Genomic DNA, 13289 nt, shown 5'->3' on the forward strand with positions numbered 1-13289 from the left:
AAAAAAAAAAAAAAAAAAAAAAAAAAAAAAAAAAAAAAAAAAAAAAAAAAAAAAAAAAAAAAAAAAAAAAAAAAAAAACATTTACTTCATTTACACCTTATGCGTTGTTATCAGATTTACATAAATTGCTTTCAAATATAAAATTAAATTTTATTGTAAAAAAAATTTATTTTAGTTTCAACGTTAGATAATTAAGATCAGTTGTAAAACAATTGGTTTTAAATTCAATGTTAACTAAGAATTTTTCATTCCACTCAGAGAGCATTTAACTTACTTTTAATATTCTTTACTTACTTACTTAATTACTTTTTAACATTCTGTATATGTGACTACAACAAATTTCTAAAGTTTAATATATCAAACATGAGTAATTCTCATTTGCGTCTCCAATTATTTCAAATCGCATCGATTATTCGTATGTATCGGCATTTTTGTGGTTTTACAAATATTATGAATGAAAATCCATCCTTTCAATCAGCTATCCAATTGATTGAATTGCATTTTTATAGAGAAGAAATTTTGATTAAAGTAATCGTTTTTTAGGATTTATGTGTACATAGCTCTCACAACTTCCGTAACACGAATAGCGAATTGAATAGGACGGTTTCACGGTATTTTAACGGGATATTGAAGTTCTTGTCGACTCGATTGAGGTATTCGACACAAGAGAGATATCAAGCACACTAGACGACCCACTTTATTCGATTTGTTTGTACTACTTGCTTAATCTACTCAATCCATTACAATCATTCGGACTATTCAATTTATTCATCTATATGGCACTAATACAGTGCCAGCAGATCTATTTGCTCCAAGTTCTGTATTCTTCGAGCTCTATGACGGCGTTCGATAAAATTGCTTGCATTGTTTCGAATGTTTTCACGGAATGTCGTCCCTGTAAAGTCGTTGATAGAAATTTAAATCTTGAAAACTTTTCACTTAAGAAATATTTGGTATTACTCGATAGGAAATTTTCAATTATATTATTTTGTTACATCTTTACACAATAGTAGATATCCTCAAAAATGCCTTGTTTTCCATAGAAGGCTTTTTTTAAAGCGTCGCGTTTGGAAGACGTCCGAGTTTTATATATTGCTATTTACTTACTTTAACTTTATATATTGTTATTAAATCGATATATATGAAATATTATTATCAAATTTTGTTCTATCCTCAATTATCAATCAGGTGCATTAATATTAAAATTTAATTATTGGCATGAATGGTCAGAATATATGAATCATTTTTTCCTATAACTTTTAGTGTAAGTAACATTTAGGAAAAATTAAAAATGTTCTTTATTTTACTTAAACAATTCTATTTCAAGAATTTATTCTTATAAAATCTAATATAATGAAATAATTAGATATTCAAAATGTTTATCAGTCAACACGTGAAAATTACATTCATTAAATATATAATGCTCTAAAAAAATTACCTATGGATTAAAACTTTTTAGCAGATACATTTGACGTCATTTAATTTCCAATTATACTATTTTTCTATGTTTTGCAAAATTGTTATATTATCAAAAGAGCTTACAATTGAAGAGATTACAATTGAATCTTTTCTTAAAACATGATGAGGTTAAAGAATTTGGATTTCATGTATATATATTTATTAAATTTTTTTAAATTTAGTATACAAATTATGAAATGGAAGATTTTATACCATATAAAACATTCAAATTAACTATTATCGAAGATCAAATCATAAATTAATGCTATTATAAAAACATTACTACCTATAAATCGAAATATATGATATTATTTGAATATAATGTACCATTATGTTGCTTAGTTGAACAATCACTTTTACCTATATCGAAGAATAAGTGGACGAATGAACGTTCTAAATTCTTAATTAGTAGTACTAATTTTAGCAAAACAATAAATCGTCACTGGATTAAGGTAAATCAAACATATTGAAATTATCAAATATGAATTCCCAATGTGTTTTATAAATAACAGCAAGAATATAGGTTGATGAATAATTAAACACAAAACTCTATAAAACTATTATAATACCTGAACCAATCATAAATTATATTTAATATAAAAACTAACTCACTTTTTTCTTAGAACTGCATATGTATTAATTTGGATAAACGACCTTCGAATTATTACAGACTGGGTTTTATTAAAATTTAGTACTTCCTTCTAATTTTCAGTAAGAGTAAACTTTCTAAGTACATAAAGTTATTATGTTATGGAATCAATAATAATTTAAAAGAATTCACCAATCGTTAAAAGTTTATTTCATTGTTAAGAGGTGCTACACCTTTTATTAAAAGATTCCTAAATTACTCAACTAGATACTCTTTCAAAATCACTGATATGTAATCAACAGAGAATAAACAACTATTCTCTCTATATAAAAATGAATATGAGAAGAGCTTCAAAATGTTACAGCCTAATTATCACGAATTATGAACACAAATAAGTTTTGATATATAATAAAGAAAAGATATTTTGATTTATTCAATTTATTAAAGTCGCAAAAAAAAACACTTTGATTTATTATATTGATCCGAAGTGATACTTGAAGGGCATCGTGATAACTAGATTGCAAATTTTTCTGCAAATTCATATTTCTAAAAATAAATATAATTAAGAATACAGTATCAAATATTATAGAAAGCACTATACTTTGAATATTTTGTATATCTTTTGATATCATGTGCATTCTGTGCAATTTTCCAGTTTCAAATTTCCTATAAATGTATAAAAATTTGCAATCTAATGGTATCTAAAGAATGTAAACACATTCACTTTATCAGATGATGAAAATCATTCTGAATCATAGCAATAACGGAAACTTTCTTGAACAGCAACATTAAACTGATAGAAAGCGGGTGACAATAAGATTATAATATGCTAAACAATCGATCACGTAACTTAAAACTTTAATTTATCTCCAAAAACGATGATAATTTTCCTATGTTTCTGAACTGTTGCCTGAAAATCCTTCAAGACGCAATCGATAAAGAATCAACAACCATTTCCCCGATTTTCCCCTTGCATCCATCGCGGCGCTAGTTTCCCGACTGCCACCACTCGAAACGAGGACGCGCCGGAAGAATGAGTAACCTTGAATGGGACCCTCTTTTTCTGCTGCCGTCGTCTGTCGTCTCCGGCTTCGTTGACTGTGTCGCGACAGGGCCGTGTCAAGTGCACTCCCGTTCCGTCCATGTAATTTATGATCCGCTATTTTTGCGGTATATTTGGGTCAATTATTCCGACAGTGGCCGTGCTAGCGCCGTGGAGCCGGCACTACCGATGATAAACAACACCCTCCTCCTGCCCAACCACCGTCATTACGCCGAAAGCCTGGAGAACGCCACTTTTATTTCTCCGCGAAATCGACAACCCCGCCAGGGATTCGCGACCAACAGCTTCGATTACGGTTTTGACCTTCGATGCGACATCCTGTCTGTTGGCCTTCTACCGGGTCACGTTTCTCGCGAGTTTTACGATAGTTTTGAGCAAGGATCCTCACGTAATGGGTCGCTGAATAGTGATCAGGGGTGGTGAGTAAGAACTGAAGTAATGGTGACATGATTTTCGTGAGACGATTGCCGTCGCTTATTTTAGAATAAAGATAAAAATGACTGGAGCGCTTTGTTACATACAGGATGTCCCATTTCAATCCATATAATTAGTTTCTCTGTAAATGGATACATAAAAGTCGTATGATAGTGAGACACGTTTCCTTGAATGTATTAATCGTACAGTTTTCAATATATTAATCGTTCCATCTTGGCATTTCATTTAAAAAACTATTAGCCTATACAAAATTATTAATCTGTTTAAGCGAAAAATCATTAAATTATACCGGATATCTTAACTTTCATTTTGTAAAATGATATTATGATATAAATTACAAGGAAAATGTCTTTCGATACGATAGATTAATAATTTTTTATAGGGATTGCGAAAGCGGATCAATTAGTACATTAAAATTTGTATGATTGTGTTTGAACGTATGTCACTATCATATGACCTTTATTTCTCCAGAAAAATTACACCACATTATGTCTCCTTCGAAACCATTTAATGCCTGCCTGAACATCTTTTTTATACAGCAGGTAGTTTACCAACAATTTGCACTTATATATTAAAATGGGACATCCTTTTAAAAAAATTATGTTTAGTAATGAGAATAAAGATGTTTAGTAATATTAATTCCTCCCGTATAGTAATTTTCTTAATAATAGTATATAATTAGTAGTATAACTAAATATATATCTTTCTATTACTATGTTACAATTACCAAAATAGTATAATAATGTGATATATAATAATAATTATTATTACTAAACCACTGATTTTTATACATGTAAAATATACAAAGTATGTCAGCAATGTGTTTGATATAAGGTTTAAAAATTGAATATTTTCTACGATACGATATATGATATACAATAGCAAATATTTAATAATATTTTTGTGGTCACTCTGACATTTTTTAATTTGCATTATAGTGAATTATAATCTTCCTGTACATTTTTATTTTTCATATAAACTGTTATATAATAAGTATTATATAATGAGTATTTAATAAATAAATGTGCATACTTATGGATATTTATTTATTAAAATATAACATAATGTACTTGTCTGCCTTTTCAGATATTTACCATTCCTAAACAAAAAGAAACGTTCCATATCAAATAATTTATAAACTTAACACCACTATTACAATTACCTTAATTTTCTATTTTTATTTTAATTACCTTAAACATTATTACAATTATATATTAAAATAATTCGCAATTTAATAATTATTATTAGTACTGTTGCAAAAACGGTTCTTACGATTTTATATAATTTTTACGCTAAATAAAGTGATTATTTGAATTATAATTTGTGAAATTTTCTATACAGACTACCTCAAAAATCACGGTGTAACCGATCGGCTGGTGATTTTACACGCAGAACTAAGTCGAAAGAAGAAGAATAACATTTTTTCATTTAGGCCTTTCTTTTCGAAGAACGTGAGTTTGAAAACCCATCAGGCATCCGTGTTTTGACAGGAAATTTCGAATTACAAAACTTCGATTTCTGCTCGTGTCTGTATTATTAAATAAGGAAAATGTCATAATTTGCTTCTTGATTAATAAAATGAATCTTAAAAAGTACTAATCTTATCCTTATTTATGAAACCATTCAAATTAAATGCAGAATAAAAGAAAGCAATAATCGATATCGCGGAGATAAGATAAAAACAAGAACAGGAAACAAATCGTGGCATTGTACATGTTTAATGATACGAGAATGACACGAGTAGAAACAAAAGTTTCATATTTTGGAACATTCAGTTAATACACGGTTACCTGATAGGTTTTCAAAAGCAAAGCCTTAAATGGAAAAATGTTACTCTTTCTTTTCGACCTATTTTGCATATAGGATCACCGCCTGATTTTGTTGTTGTACCCCGATTTTTGGGACACCCTGTATACGTATATATACCTATAACACATACCAGTGGAATTAGATCATGAACTTTAATCGTAGATCCCAACTTCAGTTTATATAACATAAAATACTTTATGATATATAACACAGTTTAAACATTTCTATGTAACTAACTTATATGTAACTTATATGTAACTTATATGTAAATAATTAGTTTAAACGTTTAGTAGTTGTTTATCGTAATAACATTGTTATATTAATCGATTGCAATTACATACATATCTGACATATCAGATATCCTATACCATTTTTTTCATTCACTTTATTTATATCAGATTAGTAATACTAGTACTATGATATTATTGCATTAGCGCGTTAATAGAATGCATTAGTGGAATATTGTTGCAATAATAGAAACAAATGTTGTAAGATGTACTAAATAATATCGTCGCATGCTTTCACATATTACGCACCATGACAAAGTATTTATAAGTAAGTACACCTTACATATTGTTTGTATTGTTGTAGACAATGTTATATGGTGGAAATTGACTATCATCCAAATACTTAAGTTTTATAAGTTTAAGTTTATTGTTTGAGTAGTTTCATTACTACATTGATTGTCTTCAATCGTTTTCATGACATTTAAAAATCGAAGATCGACTGTGATCTTTCTATTCAAGTATATATTTAATGCATTGTTAAACATACATTTAATGCATTTAGTGTATGTTACTAAAATTTCCAAAGTTAATATTTTGAAAGGTCTGTCTAAATAATTTGTATTTTTTAATCTTATCTGAATAAACGAAAAGTTACTTAGCTTGGTAAATTTCTTTAAATTTATATGAACATACCTAAAACATATTATTATCATTAATTATTCTTATGTTATTTCAACCGAAATTAAAATATACAAATACTAAACTAAACAGCAATGTATTATTTTCTTTCTTCATTAATATTAAAATCAGATTCGATATCATATTATTGAAAATAAAATATATTAACAAGTATCTGCTATAGGATCTTTAAAGATAAAAATTAAATAATCAAAACAATTAATCGCTTAAGATTTTTGAAAATTTATAGTAGATAAATGAAACATCCAAATTAAATAATGTAATTAATGAATCACCCAAAATTTCCAGAATCTTATAATATATAAATGCAAAGATTTAAGTTACTATTGCGTACTAATGCAAATATCCTACTAAAATATTCCACACATAAATGTCCAAATAAAAGCAGATAAATTATCAACTACTCGTGTACATACACATAACAAGGATCGAGTAACGTTTCTCTGTATATTATTTGCTTCTCAAAACTGGATAGCTGTTCTCGACGTAATCTACTGAAACGAAAACAGAGAAACGGAGTGTCGCTCGAGTGTCCATTTATCTTCTCCAAGACGTGCCATCAAGCCGCCATATTCCCCACGAAGTCTCTTTCTTCCGGCGGTCCAAGAAATAACGCTGACAGTCATTCTAATACGGTGACCGTAATACGCGCCACCTGGGGCGACATTGGAGAACGTGGCCTTGACAAGATGTCGACAAAAACGAAGCTTGAGGGTGCCACCTCTCTTCGTATGCTGCACACGAGGAAAATCATAACCCTCATTTAGAACGATTAAAAGAGCGTCGAGCTAAGATTAGACCACGTATCAGATAGTGCTAGGTCTAAGCTAGGTTTGCTTGCCGACATTTCTGTTCTCGCTGTTTCTATCGCAGTTAGATAAATTGAAGATTGAATAAGACAAAATTTTAACTGTAGTAGAAAAAATTTAATAAATTGGGGAAAATTGGAGATTAGCGAGAAATTGAGAGGAATAGAGAAAATTGGAAAGTTTACCTATGGAAAGAAATAGAAGGAAGGAAATTTTTAGGCATTCAGCTCTTTATTTGATAAAGAAAAATATTTGGTAAAGGATCTTTACCGTAGCTACAAGATGTATTAGCGAACTGTACATATTTGTTATAGCATTATACATATCTGTTATGAAATATTTACATCCTAATTGATTTAATTGAAGTATATTAGATTTCATACCATTTACTAAGCAGCTCTCTCATATGACTACCAAAGATCAATACTATGAAAGTAAAATGAATAGAATCTGATAAAAAGACGCTTCATTGAGAATCAACGATATGTGCCAATAATATGGCTACACGTTTGGCAAGAAACAAGATAGTGATTTCCTATTGTGGAATTTGATGCAATACCGAATGATCTTTAAATACCTGTTTTATTCAGGAGGTTTAGCTTCGTAGCTTTAATAAAGTTGCAGCAGTCACACATTTGATAACCAAAAATAGTGATTGCAACAATATCTTGAAACTTTAGGACACTGTGTTTTTTAATTTCGGTTAGAAAATTTTAATCGTCTGATTATTTGTCTCAAATTAGCTTTTAACTAATTTTTTAAGTACTAATAATAATGATAATATTTATAATGTATAAATAACTTTTTCTACTGCCATTTCTTACCCATTCCATTGACATGACAGAATCTTTCTTTCTAAATCCCAATATGCATACTCATTCCAACTTTGCTGATTTTCATGTTCTGTTTTCATTCCCTGTAAGGGAAAGCACTCTTACTTTAAAAAACATGTGAAACACACTTATCTCTAGTCAAACTCTTCTACTATTTCTATTACTATACTACTGTTTCTATTCAGAGTTTTCTTCTTTGCTTGCTATTTCTGTTCGAATTTTCTCTCTCTACCATTTTATCTTTTACAGCCTCACTTTGGACTTAATACGATACAATATTACCATACATCTAAAGCAGTATTTTACACTATTAAACTGAATATTGCACCATGCATTTTATAATATGTAACATTGATATAAGTATTATCGATATTTAATGCTAACATTAATTGAAATCAGATATTGTATAATATTCTCTTACAATCAATAGATTAAAATATAAAACATATATTTATTCAATAAGTGGAGTTCTCTCGTATATCATCCGTTATCTCTCATTCTATTCATTGTAAAAGTTAATTGGGCCGTGGAGAACAATTCAGAAAAAGAGAAAGAAAAATTATACCCCAAAGAATTGAGTTTGCAACTAGGTGTAGACCAACGTGACATATATACATGACAGTGACAATAACAACACCCTTAACAATAAAACTATTTCTATAAATCAATAGAAAATCGTTACATCTTTATAAAAAAAAAAGAAGTGTAGAACCGTTTAAGAAGGTCGTATTAATCTTTGTTACACACGGATTTGATTGGTTTAAAAAGGAATTACTATTATAATTCTCATGTCTCTTCTATTCATTCAAAAGTCTGTTCCTGTCCAAATTTTTGTTATATTACACATTAAAACATAGTATTTCATTTATAACAAATGTACGAATATCTTTTCTTTAGTTCTTAATTTTCTTTAATTCCCTTCCTTTTATCATTCTTTAATTATTTTATGGCATTCCTTTAATTACTAATGACCTAACATAAAATGTATGTAATGCTGTTGACGCAATTGCTACATTTTTCTTAAATCTAATCGAACATTGATACGTGAATTCTTAATAATTATGCAAATTAATATTTCTGTTAAAATATTTAAAGAAATTTGACATAATTGAAAATTTATTTCCATCATTCAATATTATAGTACGGCTTTTAGATGTTTTACATATTTCTATTTACTATATGCATTATACTGTACATTTATATATCTTCTACCATAAATCTATAAAAATCTGCAATCTATTAATAAGGCACGTAGTGTGACGTCTCATTTCAGATTGTAATTACGACAATATATATTTATAACATAACGGGATATTCCAGAACCCTACGGAACTGGTTATACTATCAAAATATCTGATTGTTTTTTTATTCGAAACAGTTGCATTACAAAAATTTGGTGCACTCTAGATCAAATCAATATCGAATCGAACTGAAGTGGATCGAACTGAAGCGAATCGAACAAGAGAAAACAGTACACGTAATATTTCTCCAATTGATCCGCCATTGGTTTCGATTCCCGCGATGGACCGATAAACCGCTAACGCGGCCGGTGCCGAGGAAAAAAAGGATCGTTGCTACGGACAGGAAAAATTTGATAATGTCACCCCGCGGGAAAGGCCGCGATCGATACCAATTTATCTTCCGATTGAAACGCGATTCATTGCTGCAATTGCAGGATGCAACGTCCGCAACACGTGATCCGTTTGCTCCATTTCGCGCGGCGTGCAATTCGATTTTCTCGAAACGTACCCAATCGCCCGGCTACGTCTCGCGAAATCTGATTCTGTCTCGCGTTCTCATTTATCGTTTCTCCAGAAACAACTACACACAACTAGAACCAGCTAGACAGTCGTGTTTTCTTTACATGCGTCTAGTCATTCATAACATTCATATTGTCGAGAATTTTTTAGGTATGTCCGTAATTTTACATGGTTATTATTGTACATTTAACTGGGTCAAGTCATAACTTTGGAACAATAACAAGTAAAACAAAATTATATTAAAAAGATGCAACGCAATGTCTGCACCTATGCCATTTTTTTTTTTTTTTTTTTTTTTGTTATAGTTTTCATATATTGAATATTGCAGAATTAAAATTAAACTATATTTGAAAATATTTGTTTCCATATGACATATAAATACGTTAATGCTTTTCTCATATGTACAGGGTACAATCGCATTAATTAGTATTTTAGGAATATACATATGATATCTTATGGAACTTTTTAATCAGTATGTATATTTTTATTGAAATTAAACGCAATGAGCGCAATTTAAAAAAAGGGATGGTAATGAGAAATATTAGCCCTTTGCGCTCTCACTCGGCAACTCCCGTGCTGCAACTCCAGTACCGAGTAAGAGCCGACAGTCCCTGTTCATGCTAGATTTCGACATCTACAATTAATGAGAGCGCAATGTTGGTTCGTAAATAAGTTCCTTGACTCTTTATATTCTTTGTTAGGAAGTGTAAAGTGTTAGACTTTAAAATGAAGATAAAATATTTGATCCTAAATCTCTCCGAAACTATAGTTCTGACAACGTCTCCGACGTTAGTTCAGATTCGATGATCATGGCAAGAGTATTATAGCTTAGAAACCCTAAAAAAATGATTTTCGAAAATGAAATTAGTTCAAATAAAGATGAACTTGATTTTGAACCGTTGAGAAATGAGATCAATTATATTCAACCATGCATCTTGGTGAATGCTTTATAAATTATCATATCAGAAAATACAGAAATTAATATTACGAAATCATATCTTCAAAGATGTAAATATAGATAAATTATTAGAATGTAATGTTTTCGTAAGTTAATTTATATATAAAATAATTTTACGCTACCTATAAGACACGTGTCACATATACGCTGAATCATCTGGAGTTCTTGTTACGCCCGACCGAAGAAGTCCTCCAGCGCAAAGGATTAGTATATGCATTGAGCTTATTCGCCTCTTCATGTTATATTTTGAGTATTATTAAATCATTGCTTATGTTAGCTCCAATAGACAATATAGGATAAATAACATACATAAGTAATGGGTAAATATTACTTATGAGCATCATTTAATAATGGCACTAGAGGAAAAGCAAAAGAACTATTTATTACGTTATACATATGAGATTACAGATTTCTTTTGTGACACAACAAAAATACATGTTTAAGATTTTCGATGTACCTACATTTCAGATTATTGGAATATTTGCCGTGATGCAAATATTGGAGTACATAGTAATTATTTTTTAACGAATAATCATTAAATAATTGAAAGCATGTAAAAATATATATATTGGAAGTTTTTAATATAAATACAAAAGCTATGGAGTGATAGAATAAATAAGTTATTTAATTCCTTGCAAAAGGTTAACAGAATAAAAAAATACGTACATTGTTGATTAAATAAATCTTATATAAAAGTAACAAACTTTGACGGTTTTTTCAAGGAATGCCAATGAATTTATTATACAATCTAATATTTTTATGTAATGAGTACTTTACGTTAGGTACTGTATATATATGTACTTTTCTATATTATGTATATACAATGCTTCATGAAACTATTTGAATACGTCAAAATTTTGTATAAATATACAAACAATTTGTGTATACAAAGCATTTTGAAATTTCAGTAGCACTTTAGTAAGACACGATTATCATGATTGTATTGGTAAACTGTGAAACAAATAAGAAAATGTACATAAAATCTACAAACACTTGGCAGTAGTCACAAAAGCAGATATTTATAAACGATCAATTATACATTATATTAATAGAACTCAATTTAAAAGCCTCAATTCAAACCTTTAGGACTAATTATACATTCAAGACTATATACTCGTGTTGTATATTAACTTTTTACTAAACGTATATTCGCTAAATACAAGTATATAACTAGTAACTTCTATAAGTACACATATTTTCAGACTGGATTCGAATTTTATCAAACAACCATGACCTCATCTCATTTCAATGACCATGAAATTTCAAAAAGGTTTATGTAACACATATCATAAATTCATGAAAGCTTTCTACAGTAAGTATTCAAATACATATTTTACATTTTTGCACATTTAAATTTTTCGCAAGTAGACAAGTATTCTCAGTCAACATACAATTTTCACTATGTATATTCTGTTTCATTTTCAAGCTTTCTCCTAGATCGGTTGTTTGCCATTATATTTATCTATTTTACTTTGTTCATTCTAGTCGTGAAAATACATTCCAAGTTCACAATGATCCGTGCGAAGATTACACGGAATGCTCATAACACGAAAATCAGCGACGTTTACAATCTAATTTTATTTGACAAAGTACATACATCGACGTGATAAATTCGCAGTGCCTGGTTTGTAATGCCACCCAATTTATTCAAGTTTCGCTATATCCAGACTTGTAGCTTACTACGCTTCGTACAACATAAGTCGCGGGACTTGTTCATAAAAAATGATCGCACTTCAGCTACGCCGACCTATGCAACATTCATTCAGCCCCTTTTATATTCTTCTTGTGACTCCCTATCTTCCATATCAATTATGTCCTCCAAGATTTGAAAAAAGTTTGCGATATCTTAGGCGTTTCGGAAATTTAGGTACAGCAAATGTGTTCCGAATATTTTGGGTAATTTGATTGCATCTTGTTTAATAATGTATAGCATGTCTCTGAGGACACTGTTTTTCACACCCTCTTTTTAGATAAGCTTTTACCGCCACAAAATTTTATACAGATTATTAATACATACAGTGAAGGACAAAAATAAGCGAACAAAGTTTCGTTAAATACAGCTTGTTTACACAAACATATAAATATTAATTTCAATCATTTACTAGATAATTTATGTATCAGGAAGATATATAATAACTAAAACTTTAATACGTATAACATTAGCACTTGTTTGATTAAACTTTATTAGTATGTACTTACTTCTGTTACTTGTCCACTTATTTTTGTTCCTTATATTTCTTAAACTTATAGAATTTAGATTCTCTATGGAGCTTTCCTAGTTAACGCTCTATTATATACGATGAGTTTCTTATTCGCTATTTAGTTAAGAATAACTCTATCTTATTCATCCTAATTATAATTGGGCTTTATTAGTTCTTAAGTAAAAAAAAGTAAAATCAAAAGTGACAATAAATAACAATAAATACTAATAACAGGAACGTGATTAACAAAATAAAGAAAATTAATTTACTAAAAGGAAGGAGAAGGGGGGAGAAGGAAGTTAAAGTTGTGTAATAGAAACAAAATTTGATCCTATACATATCTAGACTTTCAGTACGCTATTATAGTGCAAGGATGTTTATATGTGCGTGAATCTTATATAATAACGCAAGATCGTAAAATGGGATACGTATCAAGGAATTAAAACTT

General features: G+C 29.4%; 1 protein-coding gene across 11 annotated transcripts in view; it reads right to left on the reverse strand.

The window, feature by feature from the left end:
- The window catches only part of LOC122569956 (octopamine receptor beta-2R-like), a 172310-nt gene that overhangs the window by 21629 nt on the left and 137392 nt on the right, over nt 1-13289 (reverse strand). For 2 of the 11 annotated variants that reach the window (XM_043731656.1, XM_043731652.1), the window contains one exon: nt 6697-7014. The exons of the other annotated variants lie outside the window; for them this stretch is intronic. The gene's annotated coding sequence lies outside the window, so the exon portion shown is untranslated. The remainder of the gene's footprint in view (nt 1-6696; nt 7015-13289) is intronic. 11 annotated transcript variants of the gene reach the window in all.

The sequence above is a fragment of the Bombus pyrosoma genome, linkage group LG8 (assembly GCF_014825855.1).
Source record: "Bombus pyrosoma isolate SC7728 linkage group LG8, ASM1482585v1, whole genome shotgun sequence".
Classification (NCBI taxonomy): Eukaryota; Metazoa; Arthropoda; class Insecta; order Hymenoptera; family Apidae; genus Bombus; species Bombus pyrosoma.